This window comes from Canis aureus, chromosome 5 (genome assembly GCF_053574225.1).
Source record: "Canis aureus isolate CA01 chromosome 5, VMU_Caureus_v.1.0, whole genome shotgun sequence".
NCBI classification, from domain to species: Eukaryota; Metazoa; Chordata; class Mammalia; order Carnivora; family Canidae; genus Canis; species Canis aureus.
In genome coordinates, this window is record NC_135615.1 from 21992800 (window position 1) to 22017591 (window position 24792).

The window sequence follows — 24792 nt, forward strand, 5'->3', positions numbered from 1 at the left end:
CATCAGGCTCCCTGCATGGAGCCCGCTTCTCCCTCTGCCTGTGTCTCTGCCTCTCAGTCTCTCTCTCTCTCTGAATAAATAAATTTTAAAAAAAATACTTATTAAAAATAAATAAATAAATATAATTAACAGAATATAAGTTGTAAACTATACAGTATCAGTCTAATTTGTTCATACATAGTATGTATGTTGTCATGGTGACTTCAAACCTATCACACTTTAGATAATAATTTATAACCCAGAATCATATAGCTTTATGCTTTATAATGTGCCTTTACACACATCTTCTCATTAAGTTCTCACCATAATTCTGTGAGGTAGGCAAGACTGGAATCAATATTCCCATTTGACAGATTAGAAAATTCAATCTCAGGAGAATTAAAGTGTTTTGTCAAATGTCACATGGCTAAATGGCAGAGCCATGACTACAAATCAAGTCTTCTAACTCCTAGGCTGGTGCTTCTGGCAAGGCTCCCACCTCCAACTAGACTCACACAGCGTAGCTGACCACACGACAGATGACAGGACTACTCCTTCAGTCTGTCTGAGATCAAATTTCCTTACAACATGCCATACACAATCCAACCTGGAGTCAAAAGGCCTTAGCGTGGTCTAAGCCAGAGGAAGAGAACTCAGAAATTAGTGGAGAGTAGGAGCTGCTTTTGATACTGGGAAATTGGGAAATGACACTCTGGGCATCCCTGTCTCGTAACCACAAAAATGCCATGACAATAAAATATCTTCCAAAAAAGAGGCAAAAAAACAGAAAGAAAATTCTATTAGCACAGTGACAATGCATCAGGAGGAAGAGTGAAAAATTCAACCAGTTTATCTAATTAAATTATTCAGATGAATTCCACAAATATCTTGAAATTTCTGGAAACCTTTTTAAATTTCCAAATCTGTATAGTAGAGTGAATTTTGTTTTCCCTTTGGATATTTTAACTTCATGTAAAATAAGTCAATACAAAAAGGCAATTTTTTCAAATGAATTTTATGAGATGTGTATATAATTAAAAATGTTTACTGCATAGAACAGCTTGGTCAAATGCTTCATTTTCTGCTGTTCTTTTAGAGGAAAACAGACAAAGATGATTTTTGCTGGCTTGGGGACACTAGAGCTCTGGTCACAGATACAGCTACAAAATTTTCCACTGCACTTAAACAGACTGAGCCCAGAAGCTAGGTAGCATGTTATCCATAAGAGTGGAAGAAAGAAAGTAACGGATGAACTTTTGAAATACTTACTAGGTTTATTAGAGATTATCAAGGATTAGACCACAGTTTATACAAGCCCGCTGATTCTCAAAGGGTCAAGAAACAGGAAACCAAAAATTAGTAAAAAAAAAAAAAAAAAAGAGGCAGTGTAAGAAACCTTAACACAGATGTATGAATAGTTGATGAGAAAGCAGTTTAACCTTAAACAATGTGGAATAAAGTGGGGGAAATAAATATTGACTACTCAAATATTACACATGTTCTACCGCATGACTTCATACAACAGATAATTCCCAAAAGGTTTTTTGAAAATTAAATAAAAATTTAAAAGTACTACAAAGTTATGAAAACAATGACACAAAATTACATATAAGGCCTGGCCTAAATTTTTAAATTATATATGTATACTTAAAAAAGGTTAATGGGAGCATACCCAAAACTGGGTAGTGCTTATTTCTGGAAATTGGGATTGGTGGTGGTATTTATTCTTTTCTTGTTATTTTCAGAATTTTTATATGTCTTACATAGATACATGCTATTATAATACATATGTGCAATCAATACTGTAGAAAGAAAAAAAATACTGTAGAAAGAAAATAGCATTGTGGTTCTTCCTACTTCATTGAACCCCACAATCAACACATTTATAAAGATAACAATCTTTTGTGTATGACATAACAAACTTTCTAGTGCTTATGGGTAGTAAGTTTAGACTTTGGGGATCCCTGGGTGGCGCAGCGGTTTGGCGCCTGCCTTTGGCCCAGGGCACGATCCTGGAGACCCGGGATCGAATCCCATGTCAGGCTCCCGGTGCATGGAGCCTGCTTCTCCCTCTGCCTGTGTCTCTGCCTCTCTCTCTCTCTCTCTCTGTGTGACTATCATAAATAAATAAAAATTTATTTTAAAAAAAGTTTAGACGTTGACTTCATATCCAGATACTTTTACTTAAAGCAGATAAATGGTCTACAATGGAGATGCAATGAGTGCTAGGTTTGTAATACTTTTTTTTATAGTTACCAAGGATTAAGGAAGAGGGTCACCTAAATGTCTCACCTAAATGTTACACATTTTATCAAGTAAATATTAGATGTAAGATGCACTTATAGAGTACATATATTCATATGTATATTCCATATATTACTCAAATAAAAATGTAACGTTAGGAAGATTTAAATAATAATCATTATTTAAAACTAACAAAATGACCAAAATTTCATCAATAATCCTCCTAAACTCCTGAAATAATTTTACTTACAGGAATCATTCCCTTTACAATTGAAGGATCCCTTCAATTCCAACTGAGGTCAGCTTACTATGTGTTCAGTGATATGCATCTTCTTTGTTCAAGATAGAGAACCACGGGGGACAAATTCATTTAGCTGTATTTGCAGTGTCCACCTGTCAAGACACAGCAAAAGATCACCCAACCAAATTAGATCAGGAAGGGAGCAGCATAGACTTTCAAAGGTGTTTGAAAGGTCTCTAAATTTTATTTATTTTTTTTAAAGATTTTATTTATTCATGATAGACATAGAGAGGGGCAGAGACACAGGCAGAGGGAGAAGCAGGCTCCATACCAGGAGCCCGACACGGGACTCGATCTGGGACTAGATCCGGGACTAGATCCGGGACTAGATCCCGGGACTCCAGGATCGCACCCCCGGTGGAAGGCAGGCACTAAACCGCTGAGCCACCCAGGGATCCCCAAGGTCTCTAAATTTTAAATCAAAGGTGAGGGGCAGCCCGGGTGGCTCAGTGGTTTGGCACCTGCCTTTGGCCCAAGGCCTGATCCTGGACCCAGGATCGAGTCCCACATCAGGCTCCCCGCATGGAGCCTGCTTCTCCCTCTGCCTGTGTCTCTGCCTCTCTCTCTCTGTGTCTCTATGAATAAATAAATAAAATCTTTAAATTTAGAAAAATAAATAAATAAATCAGACGTGAATGATGGGATGCAGAAGGCCTGTCCTAACACTATCCTGTGATAGCACGAATTTTCCAAACAAAGACATCATGAACTAGAATTAGGTATTTTGATTAGAATACCTAATCAAGTAGGTATTTGATCTAGAACTACCTAGAATTAGGTAGTTTGATTTCTGTCACAGAGAATGAACGAACAGACCTGGTCTAAAAGCAATGTGTCTGCTGCTCTGTATCCCCCCAAAGAGAAGGCAGTCCCATTCACTAATGAACAGTTGGCTCACTGAAGGCCAGGAGTTGGATTCCTTGATGCACCTGTAGGTGACTTCAGACCTACCCATGAGCAGCAGGTTACAGGGCTACCCTTTGCTCTGGGAGAAAGGCACAGAGGTTTTTCTGCTGATTTATATTAGGTTATGCTCTCAAAACAAGACAGAAGGCAGCTGCTTGGGAGAAAGCCCTATCCGAAGAGCATCCCTGATGCACAGTGTTGGTGTTGGCACTGCAAGGAATAAAACATGAATCCAGCGCAGTTATCATAACAAGCAGAGAATCAGGGACTGGAAACCACGCCAAGAGAAAGGCAAATCCTTTGATATCTGTCCACCCTTCCCCTAGCTGTCGCAAAATCTCATAAAAGTAATTCATCTTGGGTCGTGCAGCCTTCTTGAGAGTGTTTCTGGTCCCTATGAAAGATGACACTTGGGGATTCTGAAGCCTTTCAGAAGTGACTTCTTTTCTCACATGTTTAGATTTCTGCTCTCCTCAGCTCCATGGCATTACCTGCCCGGGTCTCAATGCTCGCCCTACTCCTTTGGGTTCCTCTAAAATAAATATGACTTGTCCTCATTCTGTCCTTCTCCTTCCTCCTGGGATATGGCTGGCTGCCATAAAGTCAAGGGTTGAGATCAAAGGGAGGCTGCTCCTACGCAAGAGAAAACATAGATTGTCAGCTGTACTCTCTCCTGATTTACCAGACCATGTGATTCAGAAGAAGGGGGCAGCAAGGATTTAGGGATATTTCCCACCTCTTAATGGTCTGAGTAAATGAAGCTGGCTGCCAACAGAGGGAAGGAAACTATTTTCTATTGAGATTTATGACCTGAGTCTAGCACAGCTTTCTGGAAAATTACTAAAACACTGGGTGTGAATCTCCCCCTCAGATTTCTGTATTTCCTTTTAGATAAGTTTTAAAAAAATTAGAAATGCAAGCCTATAAAATACTCCTCATTACACCTTTGTAGCAAAACAAGAAGCAATAGAGTCACTCCAAAATAGTCTTTCCCAAAGCCACTGAGATTCCCAAACTTGTGTTTAACTACTAGAAAAAGTTTCCTTGTTTGTAGAAGTCACTTTCTGTAAAAGGACCTCACCCAGAGATCTCTTCTAAATCACATGTGCCTTAATTTGAGGAGCTGGGGAGACCATGCCCATTTTACCGAAAGAATAGTGTCCCCTGTCCTACGTCTAAGGCAAAGCATTTATTTCCCTCCTGCCCTCTTCGTTTCAAGAATCTTGAAGGAGGGAGAGAGAAAATCAGGGACAAAGGGAAGAAGGGAGAGAGATAGATTGTAAACAAATCAATATACAAAAAAAAAAAAAGAACAAAGATGATCCATGTCTACTCAAAATTGATCCAAATTTAAGAAGCCATACATGCCCACTGCAGAGAGACCCTGTTAAAACAAAGTACACATTTGAAGGCATGAAACAAAACCAATTCAGCTTCCAGTTCAATCTCTATAAACTACCTTCCTGTCTCTTACTGACTGACTTTATAGTCAATTGCCAAGTGTTTTTTTAAAGACAAGCTGTGGGGAATCTTCATTGAAAAATAAGGAAGAAATAAGGAAAATAAGGAAGTACTGCTTCAAATAGGTCACTTGTCTCAGCTAAATAACGTAAGGATATCTGAGTATTTTCAATTGTTTAGCAGACAGCTGCCATACTCAGCATATCAGGGATATTGGTAATGCTGCTGTTGCTCTGACACATATGTGAAAGGACAGCTTATTCTCAGCTAAGTATCTCAAGCTATTCCTATCTTGAATAAACATATACAATTGGAATTGAAAACTGAAAATACAGCTTTATGCTAACAGACCAAACAACTATTGGCAACATTGATTCCTATATTCTTTAAAGCTTGAGTATATCAGTCAAAATTTTATATTCACTTCCAATTACACATAAATATGTTGCTCTGTTCTATGCTCTGGTAACCTTTCCTCTTTACATAGGAATGGCTTTTGTCCAGGGGTGCCTGAGTGGCTCAGTCAGTTAAACATCTGCCTTCGGCTCAGGTTGTGATTCCAGAGTCTTGGGATCAAGCCCCATGCCGGGCTCCTTGCTCAGTGGAGAATCTGCTTCTCTCTCTCCCTCTCCCCTGGCTTGTGTTCTCTCTATCTCTCTCTAAAATAAATAAATAAAATCTTAAAAAAAAAAAAAAGGAATGGCTTTGTCTAGAAAACAGGCTTATTCCACAGAACCAAATTTCTTATTTTCAGGCAAGGTTCTTCTTAAGCCACTCACGGGCTTTGTTTTTTAAGATGTGATTTATTGAGAGAGAGAGAGAGAGAGAGAGAGAGAGAATGCACACGAGCAGAGGGGAGGGGAGAATCTTAAGCAGACTCCATGCTGAGCACAGAGCCTGATGCAGGGCTTGATCCCACAACCCGGGGATCTTGACCTGAGCTGAACTCAACAGTCAGATGTTTAACTAACTGATTGAGCCACCTAAGATGCCCCTATTCATGGACTTCTTATTCTTAGGGCCTACCTTAGTCTTGGTGTATACAGGAAACTAATTTCATAATGACTGGTAGCCCTTGGGGCATAATACTTAAAGAATTGTCCAAAACAAATGGTATACTTGGTTTTTTTTTTATTTTCAGTAAAAAAATGTTTTAAGTAAAAATGATCTGGGGGCAACTGAGTGGCTTAGTTGGTTAAGCATCTGCCTTCAGCTCAGGCCATGGTCCTGAGTACCTGGGATTGAGCCCTTATATCCTGCTTAGTGAGGAGTCCACTTCTTCTCCTTCTGCCCTTCCCCCCGCTCATGCTCTCTTTTACTCTCTCTCAAATAAATAAAATCTTTTAAAAAATGATCTGTTAACTGAAAATATATTTTGTAAATAGCTACCCTTTAACTCATCTTAAAATGTGGAGAAAAACAATATTGAAGTTAAAGAAATTTTCAAATGTAACGAATTTATCTCATGAATAGGAATGCTTCTCTTTATTGCATCACTGCCACAAAATGCTCACTTCAGGTTTCTTTAAAATTTTATTTTGTTGTGATAAAACACATAAAATTTGCCATTTATTCATTATTTTAAGTGTACAATTCAGTGACATTTGGTACATTCACAATGTTGGACGACTATCACCACTATATAGTTCCAGAATATTCTCATCACCTCAAAAGGAAAGCCCATTCTCATTAAACAGTCACTCACCATCTCCTCCCACCCCTCAGGCCCTGGCAAACACTAATATGCTTTCTGTCTCTGTGTACTTGCTTATTCTGGACATTTCATCTAAATTTCATTCATTTTTATGCCTTCTGTGTCTGGCAGAAAAGCAAAATGTGCATATTTCAATCTTGACAGTGAGCATCAATATCATTTGTGCCTTCACATTGAAATTCTAGATTTGACTTCCTCTATGAATTAGTCTTTCCCTGATTCCTGATATTTAATCCAGAACCTAAAATTTTTGAAAAGTTTCCAATTCATACCAGAGCCAAGAACAATCTTGCTCAAGGTTTCAGAGCACCAGTAATATTACACTTAGACCTCGGCTTATATCTATTAGAATGTTTTTCAGTTGAAAGTTACAGAAAACCCAACTATTAGTACATTCAACAATAAGGGGCTTATTATCCTATATAACAAAAAAACTAAAGGGAAGGTAGTTTCAGGACTGTTCAGCACCTCAGTGAATGAGTTTCTTCTAACTTCCTGCTCTGTCCTCCTCAGCTTGTTGGGATGTCCCACCCAACCTTCTTCTCCCACCAATAGTGACCAGATGGCCACAGCAGCTGCCAAGGTCTCCTCTTCACAGAGCTTGTCCAGAAGCAGAAAAGGACAGTGATTCCTCTAGTCTCAATTTCTATTAGGGTGGAAGAACTTCCTCAAAATCTTCCCAGCAGATTCCCTCTCATGTCCCATTGACCAGTTATGTCACAAGACCATATTTATACCTGTGGTGGGCAAGAGCAGTGGACTCGCCACGTCAACACTCACTCCTGGGACAAGAGAGGACCCATGAAGCAAATGGCCACCAAAAACCTCAATATAATGGGGTTCAGTTAGTGAGGAAGGCTAGGGAAATAATAAACTGACAGGCTACCTACATTGTCTGCTTTGGCATTTGTGTTGGTTTTAAAAATTACTAATCTAATTCTAATCTCATAATCTGAATGGTTCCCTGAGGTTATATCATCTATGACATCAGATCTGAGCAACCCCATTAAAAAGGGTTGTTAAGAATGAACTCTTAAAACTCACATTTTACTTAGCCTGGTAGCTGGTTAACAGAAAATAATAGACATTTTGCTATATTGACTTGGCAGAAACAATACTAGAGTTGCTATGTGATAGCACTATATGGTGAAAAGGCAGTATTTTGAAAAGTCTCCTTTCCATGGAACATGTTCCCTGGATTATTTACTCACCATTCAGAGGTTACTCTGACAGGTTGTATTCAACTGATCAACAAATGAATCAATACTTCTCACTGCTCAGTTCACTACTTTTGTCAGGAACTAGAGCAAACCCGCCAGTTAGTGTCATGTACATAGAGTCCTAATTGAACCAATAAATCTAGAGGCCCATCAGCTACAGTGATAGCTACGAGGGAGAAGAGCATAGATCACTCAAAACTCAAAGGAAAAAACAAAGCACGACGCAGAATGGGAGTTGTCCTTTTCCTCCTCATCCTGTGGGGAGAGGAAAGCCTTAGGAAATTTGAGGAACTCTTCACTCAGAGAATAATGAGGCATAAATCCTGCCAATAGATAGTGAGAAGCCTGGCTCAGGAAATAATGCCATTAACCAAGGGACCCTCCAGGGATGGGGACAGTGATTAATGGGCTAAACTTGACACCGTGACTTGGAAAGGGTTTGCACCGTTGGTTTCCACTCTTAGGGAGAATGATTTACAGGAATTGGAAACAATTTTGGTGGTCATTGTCACCATCTTGCCAGTTTTCTTTGCACAGCGGCTAGCTCAGGGAGAAAGAATAGAGTTGTTTATAACCTCTTCTCTCCAGGCTTGAGAACCTGAGACTGTTAATCTGTGTAGGTGGTGTGTATGCTGGCTTCTCTCTAAAACTGGAGGCTGGGTTCGTAATGTTACAATTTATGGAGTGCTTATCAACATACTTCAGCCAGCTTGCAGATGGCTCCAGGCAAAGAACTTCACTCTTATCGGAGACAATACTCTTCGGCTGTCCTGTGTTAGTCTTGAATATTAACATGGGCAGCACTGTTGTCACACACTTGCACTGAGAACAGCAAAAAATCTTGCTGCCTGCCTTGTGAACGCTGAGCTTCCATCACCTCTTTAGAAGTCTGTCATGTCTCTTTATCACTAAGCTTTACATCTCACATATTTCCCAGAACACAGGAGAATTAAACAGGAAGACCAGTAACTCTTCAAGACTCCCAGAGCCTTCAGTAAGGAATGTGGGAGTTTTTTCCCTCAGTCTAAAATAGAGAAGCACAAAAAGGGCAGGAATCCACTGGTTATTCAGTAACTGATTAGAGTACAGATAGGTAAGTCATTCAGCTGCGAGAAGAAGAAGCAAGAGGGAAAGCTGTCAACTGCTCCAGTGACACTGTCAATGGACACATTTTCTGCATTTTTGTGACTTTTTAAAAATAATCATCACAGACGTCTACTGTGTCCCAATGATTTCTTTAAATAGCTATCAAGGGGCACCTGGGTGACTCAGTAGTTGAGCATCTGCCTTCGGCTCAGGTCATGATCCCAGGGTCCTGGGATTGAGTCCTACATCAGGCTCCCCTCGAGGAGTCTGTTTCTCCCTCTGCCTATGTCTCTGCCTCTCTCTCTGTGTCTCTTACGGATGGATGGATGGATAGATAGATAGATAGATAGATAGATAGATAGATACAAACAAACAAACAAACAACAGGCCCAAAATGCAGTTTCTTGTGCTAAGCCCCATGTCAGCAAACCAAGACTTAAGACTTAACCTCACTGCCCTTTCAGCTTCTCCCAGAGGTGGGACTTTAAACCAGTCTGGAATTTTCTGATCAACACAATAGTGAGATAGTCTACATGATAGACCTCAGCCCTCTCCCCAAAGGAAGGTGACACTGCCTAAAAAAATCCTTTCTTTTGTTTATGACTTCCTTGTCCCTGTCCCCTTCTGCCTATAAAAGCCTTCTATTTTGTACAACTTCTGATAGCTCCTTTCTACTTGCTAAATGAAAAGCCGTCCTGTTCATAAATCTTTGAATAAAGCCAATTAGATCTTCAAATTTACTCAGCTGAATTTTTTAGCAGATTAAAGACAAAGTGTTCATTTTTACATGTATTTTCTTAAAAATATTAATTCATTGCTATATTATGACATGATTAATATACTAATTGCTATTAAAATCACTACATCATACCTTTGAGACTACTATAACACTGTATGTTAACTAGAATTAAAATAAAAACTTTTTAAAAATATTTCTTTCTCACTGCTACCCATCACCAACCCCCCCATCAGAAACAAACCAAAGTCAAATATTTCTACATGTTGATGATACTGATGAAATCATTCTACTATTAGAATTATTCCCAGCTTCCTGCTTGTAGACGTCTTTACATTACTGAGAAACTTGTAAGTGCTAGGTGAAAACAGCATAACAAAGTTGAACCAGAGAAAGAAGTTATTAGGAAAACCACAAAAAGTCCATTGGTTTTAAGCATTTGTGTAAATATGCAGTATAGGCGGGTTGAGCCTTAGGAATCTACAAGTCAGACATTCAGTCCTAACTCTGTCACCTCTAGATGTGTAAACTGTGCCAAGTCACTAAGCCTCTCTAAGTGTTAATTTCCTCACCTACAAAATGGAAATAAAAAGCAAATAGTTCTCCCTATGTCATACTGGGAAGATTATGTGCAATAATGCACGTAGAGCCCCTAATCATCTGAGCACATGAATGCTCAAGAAATCTTAGTCATTATTCTATTGGTCCACAAAAAGCTAAGATTCTGAATGGAATATCCTTCTGATAAGATGACTTTTCCTTACTAACCTTATACTATGGTAAACTGAGTTATAAAATCAAAATTTAAGAAGTCTGGAAAGAGATTTTTGAATCTTGCTTAAGACCCAGTCTATGTTTTCCTCCTAGAAATTCCCTTTCAACCAACTAAAGTAGTTGCCAGCACAAAACAGTACTTTCCTTGTATGCAATGCACCATTTGTCGTATCCATTTAATCTAAGAATCAGTCTAATTTATAACATGGATGGGTCAAATATCTGAAGATGAATCCATAGATGCATCTAATTTATAATAAAGAAATAGAGACATCACTTACTATGATGAATGGCTGCATAGATGCTACAGAAATCAAATAACACTGAAATAATATGACATTAAAATCTATTTGTGTTGAAATCACCATAGGAATATACATGGAATATGTGTTGCAAAAGAAAAGTGAGAGAGGATATTGTACTCACCAGCCAAAAGAATAACCACAGTATGCATCCATTCTACACCTAAAGTGTGGATATTTGGGTTAGGACATAGCTTTGGCAACAGTAATAAAGAGGTCCAAAACGACTGTGGCTTTAAAAAGCTAGCTTTTTAAAGGACTTTTTAGCTTTTTAAAGCTTTTTAGGACTGCCTGGGTGGCTCAGTAAGCTAAGCGTCCGACTCTTATTTTGGCTCAGGTCATGATCTCAAGGTCTTGAGATCAAACCCTGAGTCAAGATCTGCACTCAGCACTGGAATCAGCTTGGGATTCTTTCCCTTTCCCTGTACCCCTTCCTTGCCCACCTCCACCTCCACTCATGCATGCATTCTCCTCAAAATAATAATAATAATAACAATAATAAAAAGCTAGTAGGTTATTTCTCTCACACAGTGAGAGAAGGTCATCCAGGGCCAGAATCATCAAGGGTCCAACTTATTTCTTGTGCTCTGAGTCCTCAAAATGGTTTCCATCTCATGGTTCAAGTTGGTTGCTCTATCATGTCTACATTTTAGCTTACAGAAAAGAGGGCAAGAAAAGTCCATGCCCTTCCCTTTAAGGGAAAACCCAAGAAGTACAAAGGGGGATGTTGCACACCTGACTTCTATTTGTAAACCACCAGCCTGTACTGGTCACATGGCCACACTAGCTACAAGGTTTTGAGCTCAGCTAGTAATTCATCAGCACAAAAGATGAGAAAAATCGGTGTTGGGAGATAACTAGCAGTCCCTGACACACTGGGGTGCACTTACTTAGTTGAGATGGGTTGGAAATTAACCATTCTTTAATGATATCATGAGTCACTGATTAATATGCTACTCTATGTGAAGTCCTATATAGGAAAGTCCCAGGCTTCATCATTTCTATGCATTCTATAGTTTACCAAGCAGACACTAAACCAGAAATCATCTCTTATTTTAGGATAGTCTGGTTGCTGTGCATCTAGGTTGCATCCACACTTTCAATGCTCCCTCTGCAAATACTTTAACTGGAGCTTAATTTCCTCTGTCTTTTAAGTCAGGAGCCTCCAGGGGCTATTACAGGAAAGTCAACTTTGGCTAGGACAGCCCTCTGGGGTCCATCTGCATTTTTTTCATAGCAATCACTGGATCTTCAATAAAGATATTCATCATTGAATCATCCAAATGTACAAACCGTTCAGCCTTTAAAATCAATATTGAAAATTAAATCAATTTGAGTAATAGGAAGAGAATGCTATACCAAACTCACATGGAAGTTAGCACTTATTCTAGATATACATATACATGTATTCTTATTTTGATTCTTTTTTTGTTTAAACCCTGTTATTGGGATGTCTGAGTGGCAGCGACTGAGCATCAGCCTTCAGCTCAGGGCGTGATCCTGGAGTACTGGGATCAAGTCCTGCATGGGGCTCCCCACAGGGAGCCGGCTTCTCCCTCTGCCTGGGTCTCTGCTTTTCTCTCTGTGTTTCTCATGAATAAATAAATACAATCTTAAAAAAAATAAACTAATAAACCCTGTTATTTCTTTTTAAAACATTGACACCAGGACCCCCAAATGCTGGTGAAGCCACAGTCTCACTTGTGAAGCCTCATGTGAGGCTTGCTCTCCTTTTTACCCATCTCAGTGTACCAGCTTATGCCCTGCCCTGGTTTCCATTTAATTTACTGCCCCTTGGGGTACCTGAGTAGCTCAGTGGGTTAAGTGTCCAACTCTTGATTTTGGCTCAGGTCATGATCTCAGGGTCGTGAGTTCAAGCCCCATATCAGGCTCCATGCTGAGTGTGGAGCCTGCTTGAGAATCCCCCCACCTCCTGCAACTCCCACTCACACTTGCTCGTGCATGCTCTCTCTCTCTCTCTCTCTCTAAAAATGAATTAACTCATTTTTAAAAAAGGATTCAAATCCAAATAACAGAGGCAAGAGATTCAAGGCATTGGAGGGATGTATAGGGATGGTGTGGGGGGGGTAGATTTGACAGAAGGTAAAGCCTTTGGTAGGGGAGTGTGACCTAATATCCAAGAACAATTGCCTTTTCTAACTGTTATTTGGATAAGGTTGATTTCAAATACAGAAACATGATTCCAGGGAGGACTGACCCTAAGGTGACCTCCTTTTTCCACCCCTTGCCTGGACACTTTGGTCACCTGGGGAAACCCAGATGTCCTACAGACTTTGATGGAGAGAGCTCCTTGCATTCACATCGAAAAAATTACAGCAGTGGAACTAATAACACACCTTAGTACTACTCCAGCCCCGTAGTGCTGGAAAGAAAGGGTGAAGGGTGGCACTAGCCCAGATGCTCACCCTCAAGGGGGGTACAGGAAATCACATGAAATAATCTTTTAAATCCAACTTAAAATTCATGTCATCCTATTCCATAGTCCACAAGGGGAGGAGGGTGATCAGAGGACACCTTTTGTGCCCCCTTTCTCACAAGCTTCCCCTTCCCCCACCTCTTCAGCTGGAGTGCACAATAAGAGGACTTGTCCCAACTCCCGGGGTACTGGTTCCCTGGGCAGCTCCTCTACCCTAGTAAGAGTATCTGTACCACTGCTATTGTTACTGCCACTGCTACTTCTACTATAAAGACTACTGTCTTCATAATTTACTCATATTCTGGTCCAGTCATGGTGCTAAGCACAGCCCTTACATTACCTCCTTTAATCTCACAAATCTCTGTGAGTTCTGTTAGTACCCCTATTTTTCACTTGAGGATATTGGTGCCAGAGGACCGAATGCACCTGCACCAGGTCATGCAGCTGGTAAGGGGCAGAGCTGGGCTATGGCAAATAGGAAGGGCTCCGGAAGCAGCCTGTAGGAGAGAAGCTGGGCTCACACTTGGCACATCAGATGTGCATTCATGGTTCTGCCATGGAAAACTGGCAGGATCGCCTGTCCCTGGCTTAAAACTCCTCCTTGTCACCAAGGCCTACATGACTGGACCGCTGCGGCTCCCAAACACTCCCTGCCTTGTCCTTGTGCTCTAGCTACGTTTGGGCAAATCTGCCAGAAATCCATTTGCCAGAGGCGCTGGCTGAACAGTTGGCTTTGCACTTTTTTTTTTTTTTTTTTTTTTTTAAGTAGGCTCCATGCCCAGTGAGGAGCTCAACATGGGGCTTGAACTCACAACCCAGAGATCAAGACCTGGGCTAAGATCAAGAGTCAGATGCTGAACATGGAATGGATTGAGCCACCCAGGTGCCCCAGCTTTGCACTTTTTTTTTAAGATTTCATTATTTCTTTATTCATGAGACACACAGAAAGAGAGGCAGAGACACAGGCAGAGGGATGAGGGACTCGATCCCAAGACCCTGGGGATCACGACCTAAACCGAAGGCTGACACTCACCATAAAAGGAAATTTCATGCACTGTTCTAAAGTAAGGGAGGTATCCTTTTCAAATTGTCATTGTTTTTCTCATTCTGGACTCTCCTACGACAAATTCTTCTCCCTTAAAATGAAAGAACAGCAAGGTGTTATGTTCCTGTAAATGTCGGAACAAAAGAACTGCTCCCAAGAAAACAGAATCCCAATGGAAGAATTGAACCTGAAGTTATTTCTTTTTTTTTTTTTCTGAAGTTATTTCTTCAAGAATGTTCAACATGTGAGCATTCAGAACTCATAGTAAATGGTCAGTACCAAGTCTGAATAATTATCCACAACACGTGCTTTTACCAGGTGCATGTGAATCATGGAACATTTTACGTAACTACAATGTTAATTAAGATAAATTTTTATTTCTGTCGCAAATGTTTTAGGCCAGAATTAAGATAAAATTTTATTTCTATCACAAATATTTTAGGCTAGAATGAACCAAATTATTTGCTCTGATCATCACTTCAGATTCTTATTGTATACTTGAGGAAAGTATTTTAATTCTATTGTTGATATATCAAAAAAAATGCTCAAAAGTCATTTAAGACATTTGAGCATGTTGCCTTGCAATCGTTCTTCTTCCACAAAACTCTTTTTTCTGCATAATAAGCTTTTTGTCAGCAACAGGATCTACTGAGTACCTCTCTATACAGAGCCCCTTACTAAATACTTTCATCCCAGGTAACAATTATTCAGGTCAGGAGCCATGGAAGCCTCAACTTGCCATAAAAACCCCTTATGCATTGGGTTCTCTTGGTTTGTGTCTCAAAATATCTTATTTTGATTTATTTATATTGCACACATTTGAAACACTAGATTTTCCCCAAAGCTTTAGCATGTCTCCAGTCTGGAATCCTTTCTCTATTTCCAAAGTGTTTTTAAATAACACAATAGAGACCACATTAAGAAATGCTAAAATTGTCAACATCCTTTCAAAATGGAGTAAATATTAAGCAATCATCCTCACCCCGATTCACAATATATAAATATAAAATATGAAAGTTCCCTCACACTACATTTTTGAAATATCAGCATTTCATGAAAATATGTGTGTCTGGAGATCTTATACAACTGGGGCTTATTTAGATATCGCAATAACTTCACCTTTTCTTCTAAACTCATAGCAGCCTCAGCAAAGCTGCCATGTCAACACACAAGAGAATCATCATTTTGTTCAATCTTAGATTCTTTTCCTACTGAAATCATTTGCCAGCAAGAGATGAAAAGGAGTTGGCTCAGACAAACCATCCTGAAGGTTTCCATTTATCTTCACTTTGCAACCACGTGGCATGAATATTGGACATCTGATTCACCTACCACACTAATTTCTGGCACACATCCTGCACCAGCTGCTCACTGCTGCTTTTGGCGAGTGTACTGATGAGCTCTGTATACCCAGGGTTAAGACAGATACACAGACATATGAACAAATGCTTAACCATGCTTTAGATATGACCTCTTTAAACTCTGATCAGCAGAGTGTTCAAAACTATGATGATCGTAGACCAATTATTTGGAAAATAAAATAATTTTGAACTTTGGGATGAAAGAGGTATTTTAAGTGAGGAAAAAGAAAAACTAAGGAAGTGGAAATAGACACAATAAAATGAGAGATTTTTGCTTGCCATACATAAAATAAGTTTTCTTAGTTCTTTTGTACTATTTGAATTTCTTTGTATCACATGCATGTGTTCTCAGTGAAAAAGAACTAGAACTTTTAAGTCAACAATTTATCAATTTGAAAAAAAAAAAAAAAACAATTTATCAATTTGAATTGTTTTGTTCAAGGTAAGCAAAACAGAGCACGTGTGTCTAAATGGGCCATGAGAAGATGCTGTTGGTGCAACCAAAGACCAGCACTGCCTTGGTTGTGAGGTCTAATTGTGTCACTGGAACCTTCCTAGTGACACTTTGTCCATACACTCCTGTCCTCTCAGGCACCACACCCCCTCACACTCCTCCATCTCTAGCCCAGATCTCCTTCTTGCTCCCAGCTGTCGACCAATCCCCGTAGAGGTGTTCAATGTTTCAAATATGTAAATATACCTTAAAAGCAATAGTTAATTCCAACAGCAAGTCAGGCCACTCCTCAGCCTCATGATCAGAGGCAGGGCAAGGAGAGCCAGGGGCCACACATGCGTGTATCAAAACAGAATAAGGATGACAAATAGAGTGCCTTACTATGATTTTGTTATTCATTTAATCAGCCAACAACATGCTCTGTGTCAGGCTAGCTAGTCAAGGGAAGAAGAAGAAAGAAGAAGAAAGAAGGAAGAAGGAAGACGGAAGACGGAAGAAGGAAGAAAAGAAATTTTTTTTGAGGCAAGATGCCATCCTAGTGAAGTTCATATGCTTGTGTGAAAGGTAGGCTTATCAATGAATCACTGCTGTCCTGTGTGATAAATTGCTAAAATAGAGGCATGTACAAAATGCCACCAAATCCCTGAAGAGACTATGTCCTTGAAGGATTTTAAACAGGAAAGCTATGTAGTCATAAATACCTGCCTGGCAGCACTGTGGAAGACCAGAAACCAGGAGATCAGAGGGGATGCTGTGACACAGGCCATACCACAGCTGATGAGCACAGTGGGAACCGGCAGAAAAAGGCCAATCCTGCAACAGAGTAAATTATCTCAGGCATATCAAATAATGTCCATCCTGTATCAAGAAAAAGAGAGTGCATGTCACCCTCTGGTGGCTAACCCCCATAATGAAAGAATTCACATGATAAAGTATGTGTGTATTGGTATATCACTAACCACTATTCTAAAAGATGATTCTACTGAAAGTGCTATTAATCTTCCAGCATGCAACTGAAAAAGCAAGAAAACATTATCTTAATGCAAACTTTCATCTGGAATCTGTGTTCTGAGGCCATAAACACACTATCGTATTCATTTACAACCACCATTGTCTGGCTGTGACAAGTGGTTTTACTTGCTGTCCTTAATACTTAGTAAGTCACCAGAATGTATTGAAAAGGGTCTCAGAAGCAAGACTCCTTGGTTCTACTTCCAGCTCTGCCTCTACCGAGGTACCAGATATTAAACTGATCAGTTATCCCCTTACACCCTGGTTTTCCCAATGATAAATGATTCTAGGGTCCCTCTGAGTTCTAACTAGTTATATGTCAGCTGGAACATCCACCTGGTCTTCCTTTTCCTTCACCTAATGGAAATGGCCCACTCAGTAATTGTACCCTGTGTCTTTTTGTTTCTCCACATCTATCAATTGTGTGGAATATGGATTGCTTACAGGCTAGTGAGCCCGTTGTGTTCAAGGATGGTTCACAGCTACTATCTGTGAAGCTCTTCAACAATTTAGCAATTACAGCTTTAGAAAGCCCAACATCTAATTATAAAAAAAAAAACTAATAATATTTGCTTTGTGTGTCCCCACATACTCTTTTATCAGTCTCAAAGTAAAAGACAGTGTATTTTAATCAATCAACTATCTATTTACTGATCAAAATTTAAATTTTCTGAGTTTTTTTAAGATTTTATTTATTTATTTATTTATTTATTTATTTATTTGAGAGAGAAAGTGTGTGTGTGTGAGCAAGCGAGAAAGAACACAAGCAGGGTGAGGGAAGGAGCAGAGTGAGAAGCAGACTCCTTGCTGAGCAGGGAGCCCCACATGGGGCTTGATCCCAGGACTCCAGGATCATCACCTGAGCTGAAGGCAGACGCCCAATAGATTAAGCCACCCAGATGCCCCTTAAATTTTGTTTTTAATTTTTTAAACTTTTTTTTTTAAGATTTTATTTATTTATTCATGAGAGACACACAGAGAGAGAGGCAGAGACACAGGCAGAGGGAAGCAGGCTCCATGCAGAGAGCCCAATGCGGGACTCCATCCCAGAGTCCCAAATTTTGTTTTTAAAGGATATTTCCATCAACCAAATTTAAACAAGAATAATAAAGACAATCAAAATGATTATTTTTTTAAAGACTATGGCAAACAATGACTCAAATAAGACTTGCCAGACCTCCAAAATGTATTTATATATAGGAAAACCTGCCATTATGGGGGCAAAAAACAAGAACTTTGCTGAGATTAACACATACCTCCCCTGATCAACCACACCTGGCTTTATGAAAGCAATTTGTGCTACACTGCGTGTTACCGCCCAAACACCAACCCAATATACATAATAGAAAGTTTTTCAGGACACCTGGGTGGCTCAGTGGTTGAGCGTCTGCCTTTGGCTCAGGGCATGATCCCGGTATCCTGGGATCGAGTCCCGTATCAGGCTTCCCATAGGGACCCTGCTTCTCCCTCTGTTCATGTCTCTGTGTCTCTCATGAATAAATAAATAAAATCTAAAAAAAAAAAACAGCTTTTCCCCTTCTCTGTTTCTGTTTGCAATGATCACTTGAAATCCCTTAGACACTTCGACTAAGCATGAAAAATGCCAAATTTCCCTTGAGGTGTATGACTCTGTATCAAATTAAGCCAGAAGCCCTTTCTTTTCTCTTTTTTGTTTTATTCAGTTTCTCAAATTCAGTTCCTCCATCCAGATTTTTTTTTATTTTCATTTTTTTAAGTAAGCTAGTAAGCTCCATGCCCAGCCTGGAGCCCAACCTGGGGCTTGAACTCACCACATGAGATGGAGATTTGAGCTGAGACCAAGAGGCCTGCGCTTAAACCACTGAGTCCCCAGGTGCCACATCTCCTTTCCAGAATTTTTTTTAAGGATTTTATTTATTTATTCATGAAAGACACAGAAAGAAGCAGAGACATAGGCAGAGGGAGAAGCAGGCTCCATGCAGGAAGTCTGATGAAGGACTCGATCCTGGATGCCAGGATCATACCCTGAGCCAAAGGTAGATGCTCAACCCCTGAGCCACCCAGGTGTCCCTCCCATCCAGAATTTAAAGAGAAAGGAGAATAAACAAGAAATTAAATTTCATCAAAATTATAAATCTCTTTTTCTCCCCATAACATAGTTCACCAAGACTGAACTTTAGAGACTAAGAATGCTCTACTCATTTGCTCTACTCATTTACTTTCACTCTACTTGTTTTGCCTTCTACTAACCCAGCCAAATAGCCTAAAAACATGGAAAGATATCTAGTTTACTTTTTAGTAATTAAATAGAACAAGAAAAGAGAATTTTTAAGTTTTTTGAACTCTAACTGAAAATACTGGATGGATGAAAAATAAAATTAGATTACCAATTGGAGGAGCAGGGATATGTAGGATCTGAAGTAAACGGGAAGTTGTTTGGGGTTAGAAGTTATATTTTTTTAAGATTTTATTTATTTATTTGAGAAAGAGAGAGAGGGTGAGCAAACAAGAGAGCAGGAGCAATGACGGGGGCAGGCAGAAAGAGGGAGAGAAGTAGACTCCCCACTGAACAGGGAGCCTAGCATGAGCTCAATCCTGGGACTCCAGGCACATGACCTGACTGAAGGCAGACACTTAACTGACTGAACCACCCAGGTACCCCAGAAATTATTATTTTGATGCAGTGTATGTTTCAACTGAATGACTCCCATCCAAGATTGTCATCAAATTTAGCTAAAGGGAAAAGAGAAAAATCATGTAGACTATGCCCCAGGAATGCTGCTTCTCATTTTGTGAGCTGTGACCTTAGCCTGTGCAAAGAAGCCCAATTCCTTGACTAGAAAGAGATCCTGAAAGGATGTACAGGGGTACTTTGCAAACTATGGGGCCAAAACACTTGAACATAAACCTGATCATGATGTGACATCAGTTTTCAGAAAATATGGAGACAAAGGAGCAAGTGACACAATCAGCAAAATCCAGACTGTGGGAAACTCTCTAAGAAACCCAATCCAATTGGGTGATAAAGACATGAGAAGGAATCCATAGATTAAAAGATATTTAAAAGACACACCAACAATCAAAGCTTATGCCTCTTACTTGGGATGGCAAGTCAAACAAAACATAAAGTAATGAGACAATTGTGAAAATTTGAATCCTGACTGGTTATTGATGTGCTTAAGGAATGGCTATTAATTTTTTTAAGCATAATCATGGTATCAAGATTATGGTCAAAAGAAAGAATCCTTACCTTTCAGAGTAATATTCTGGAATGATAAGATTTGCTTCAAATAATCAGGGGGGAGTGTGTGGGTGGATGAGGGTACAGGATCCAAGATAAACTATGAATTAGTAATTGTTGAAATTGAATGACAGGAACGTAAAAGTTCACTATTCTATTTTTGCAGATTTTTTAAATTTTTGATAAGAAAGTTTTTAAAAATCAACAGCAATGAGATTGATGGTGTTGGAGAGGATGACAAGCAGTTGGCGTTCCTGAACACAGTAGGAGTAGGAATGGTTGCTATGACTTTGAAGAGCTATTTGGCATTCTGAAGTAAAATGCAATGTGTAGCATTTCACACCTAGGTAGTTAGAAAACAAATTCAGAGAAGCTGAGTTACCCTCTAAACGGCTTTCTGATCCCTCATCCATTGCTTTCTAATATTTTTAAATCATTGACTCCTTTAAGAAATCACACAAACTACACTGAATGAGGGAACGTGAAGATCGGTGGGCTGCAATGACTGTAGGTATTCTTTATGTTTCGTTGTTGTTAAGGTGCATAAGACATATAGGTTTATTTTTTTAAGATTTTATTTATTTATTTATTTGAGAGAGAAAGAGAGAGGCAGAGACACAGGCAGAGGGAGACGCAGGCTCCCTGCAGGAATTCTGATGCGGTACTCGATCCCGGGACCGCAGCATCACACCCTGGGTCGAAGGCAGGCACTAAACTGCTGAGCCACCCAGGGATCCCAAACATAAAGGTTTAAAGGAATATCTCACACCTAAACAAGAATGTGTGTTGTCTGTAATAGTGGAAAACTGGCAGTGATATAAATATCATTAGATATTTAAAGCATCTTAAAGCATCGATGGATGGTTCAAACAAAGTGTGGAGAATTCACCCAACGTGTAAATGTAAAAACAAACTAGACATAAGCTTGGATAGTTTTCTAAAATACGGTGTCGAATGGAAAAAAAAGCAAGCTGCAAACAGACAAAGTCAGGATGATAGATGACAAAGACACGAATGGAAAAACAACTGAAGACCAAATACTAGGGAGGAGGGCAGTAAATGCAATTGGGAATAATACATAGAGGGTTCAAGTATGTGTTTGTTGATGATGTGTTGTGTTTGTTCTAAAGCTGATGTGTTTGTTCTAAAGCTGAGTGTAGGTAAATGTATGTTTGTTCTAAAGCTGAGTGTAGGTAAATGTATGTTTGTTACATTATTACATATCCTATTTTGTATCCCTGAAATATTTCCAAGAAGAATAAATTGAACAATTGATGCCTATCAGCCAGCTCCAATGATGGGCATAGGGGTGGCAGGAAAGATACTGTAGCCAGTCAGCTTGTCACACATTCATTCATTATAGAGAGTTCATCTTACTTCTTATGGTGTTGGTGATTTTTTTAAAAAATTGAAAAGCAGTTTTCTGGGAGTGAAAGTCTAATTTTCAGGGTAATGTGACTTCTTTTACATATGAAAAGAACAGTAAAAGATTTGCCCTTTAGTGCATCCACACATCTGAATTTTAAGACCTGGAGAGAAGATCCTAGCAGGATATCTTTAGATTCTCAGATGAGTATTAAAGATAAATGCCCAATGAATGGATCTTTTCACAATATCCCTATTTATTCAAAGCACAGAATTTTAAAGGGTTTGAAAAAAATGACACTCAGAATCTTAGTTGGTACCTACCTAGGACTAGCTTAAGAGATCTGGGTTTCCCTCCCAACCTCTTCCATGCACATCACAAGTTTCCGATTAGTGTCCCAGAAATCAACAAGTCTGAAATCTGACTGAAAAGACAGTGTAGCAGCGCCATCTACTGAACCCTAGATCCTCTCACACAGCAACTTGGGAAATGTTCTAAGTGTAGCAAAAGTGGGCTTTAACTCAAACAGGACAACATTATATGGTCTCATTCCTTTGGGAAATATAAAAATTAGTGAAAGGGAAAAAAGGGAAAGGAGAGAAAATGAGTGAAAATATCAGTGAGGGTGACAAAACATGAGAGACACCTAACTCTGGGAAACGAACAAGGGGTAGTGGAAAGGGAGGAGGGCAGGGGGGTTGGGGTGACTGGGTGATGGGCACTGAGGGGGGCATTTGGTGGGATGAGCACTGGGTGTTATGCTATATGTTGGCAAAATGAACTCCAATAAAAAAAATTTTAAGATAAAAGAATGGAGTACCACAAAAGAAAAAAAAAATAGCAAACATGAGGGGCAGCCCAGGTGGCTCAGGGGTTTAGCACCGCCTTCAGCCCAGGGTGTGATCGTGGAGATCGAGTCCCATGTCGGGCTCCCTGCATGGAGTCTGCTTCTCCCTCTGCCTGTCTCTCTTCCCCTCTCTCTCTCTCTCTCTCTCTCTGTCTCTGTCTCTCATGAATAAATAAATAAAATCTTTAAAAATAAATAAATAAATAAAACATGAGGTGTAGGGCACTGAGGGGGGCACCTGACCGGATGAGCACTGGGTGTTATGCTATATGTTGGCAAATCGAACTCCAATAAAACATATACAAAAAAATAATAATTAATAAAACATGAAATATATGTGTAATGCCTCAGAAGAACTTTTAAAATTAATGTATTTATTTTATTGTTTAACGCCAGTTGAAGTATTAAAGTGGAGCCTCGGTGTCCATCGAAAGATGAATGGATAAAGAAGATGTGGTCTATGTATACAATGGAATATTCCTCAGCCATCAGAAAGGACAAATACCCACCATTTGCTTCAACGTGGATGGAACTGGATGGACTTTTTTTTTTCTTTTTCTTTTTTTTTCCTAATTTTGAGAAAACCCAGAGGCAGCTAGCTGTCTCAGTTGCTACTTAAAGCTCAAGTGTTCAAAAATCACGTGTAGACACAAGGCTCACTTCATGTCAGGCACAAGACACAGCCAAAGCTGTTTTTTGTCAGGTGGGCTATGACAGGTTGGCTTGTCCCTTAGGTAAGGGCACTTTGATCCATCTTTTTTTTTTTTTTTCCTAGCAAGCAGTTTAAGAAAAATGGACTGGCCAACAGAATCTTGATGGCCCACGGTACATCTTAACAGACTTATTTTTGTTTTTCTTAATGGCTGCTTTAATCTTTTATGTTAACGCAACTAACATTTTTGACTCCTGCCCCAAACATTCCCTCAAACTCATTGTGTTCCCAGAAACTTGTCCATTTGACCAGTCACATGATTTGTTGGCTTGCAAAGGAAGTGAAATGCTGAGTGAAATGAGTCAATCGGAGAAGGACAAACATTGTATGTTCTCATTCATTTGAGGAATATAAATAATAGTGAAAGGGAATAGAAGGGAAGGGAGAAGAAATGGGTAAGAAATATCAGAAAGGGAGACAGAACATGAAGACTCCTAACTCTGGGAAATGAACTAGGGGTGGTGGAAGGGGAGGAGGGCGGGGGGTGGGGGTGACTGGGTGGGGGGCACTTGACGGGATGAAGCACTGGGTGTTATTCTGTATGTTGGCATATTGAACACCAATAAAAAATAAATTTATTATTTAAAAAAAATAAAAATAAAAATAAAAAATAAAGTGGAACATATAACACAGCAAAGCTGTGCAAGTTTGCATTTCAAACGATGAGGGTTGGTCTTGTTTTTACCGACCACTGCTCTACTATTACCCACCAAAGGACGGTCTTAAAATACCTTTCACTGCACAACTGTGCAGCATAAAGTGGGATGTGGGGTGTCAGGTGGGGAGGTTCTGGAAAAGGCTCAACAACCCACCTTGCTGGGAGGAAAGGAGCCCTTGGAGGGTTGGCCCATCCCAGTAGCTCAGCTCTCCACCACAGCCCACGTCAACAGGGCACCGCCGGATGCATCGCAGGTCGGTTCTGGAAGCTGCTGCGGAAGCTCGGGCACCAGCACACCACTTGGTCCTGAAAGAGAAGGCGATGCTGAGGTGCCTCCTGGAAACGCATACCTCGGGATAAAGTTGCCCCAGGCCCTAACCTCTTTATACCTTCAGCCTGTTTCAAAAGGAAAGCTCTCCAAGTATCTACTCGTTTGCAGTGCCCTTTCCCGAGGCTCTGCAGCCGCCTCGGGCCCTCGTGGCGCCGCCGCAAGGCCGCATCTCTCCAGAACCAGCTCGCAGGTGCAGGGGCACCCCAGGGCCTGGGGCCAAGGGCCCACCCCAGCTCCAGGACGCACCTCACCAGCGGTCTGCGCCTGCAAAATCCAGCCTAGACCAGTCGGAGCCACCACGGACCCCACCCCTCATCTTCCAGGGACTCTCCCCTTCAGGGCAACGCCCCGACTCAGGCCCAGGGGTGGACGGTTCCCGCGCAAGCAAGCTGCAGCCTGGAGGAAGCAGCCTGTGCCGCCCACTGCGCCTGCGCACCTGCCTGTGCTCCCGCCCCCCTCCGCGTGCTTTGACGTCACCGCGCTCCCGCCCCGCCCCTTCCAACACTTTCCCGCGCTCTGCTGGGGAGCCCCCTGCCACGTCGCTCCCTAGGGCTGTCTCCCTCCGGCCCGGACCCGAGCTGGCAAGAAACGCCGGCCGCACCGCCCTGGGCCTCGCGTCGGTTTCCG

At 40.4% G+C, this 24792-nt stretch overlaps 1 long non-coding RNA gene across 4 annotated transcripts; it reads right to left on the reverse strand.

Annotated features, from left to right (window-relative positions):
• Positions 1-743: 743 nt before the first annotated feature.
• LOC144313798 (uncharacterized) lies at positions 744-24569 on the reverse strand. 4 transcript variants are annotated; one of them, XR_013379426.1, is made up of 5 exons: positions 24412-24569; positions 23989-24140; positions 16722-16833; positions 14194-14296; positions 744-2616 (listed from the first exon to the last, which is right to left on the reverse strand). It is a non-coding gene; the product is annotated as an uncharacterized LOC144313798 (long non-coding RNA). The 4 variants fall into 4 exon arrangements; XR_013379424.1 differs by lacking the exon at positions 24412-24569 and adding an exon at positions 24224-24390; XR_013379427.1 differs by lacking the exons at positions 744-2616; positions 24412-24569 and adding exons at positions 6394-8849; positions 24224-24390 and having other exon boundaries at positions 14194-14292.
• Positions 24570-24792: the final 223 nt, after the last annotated feature.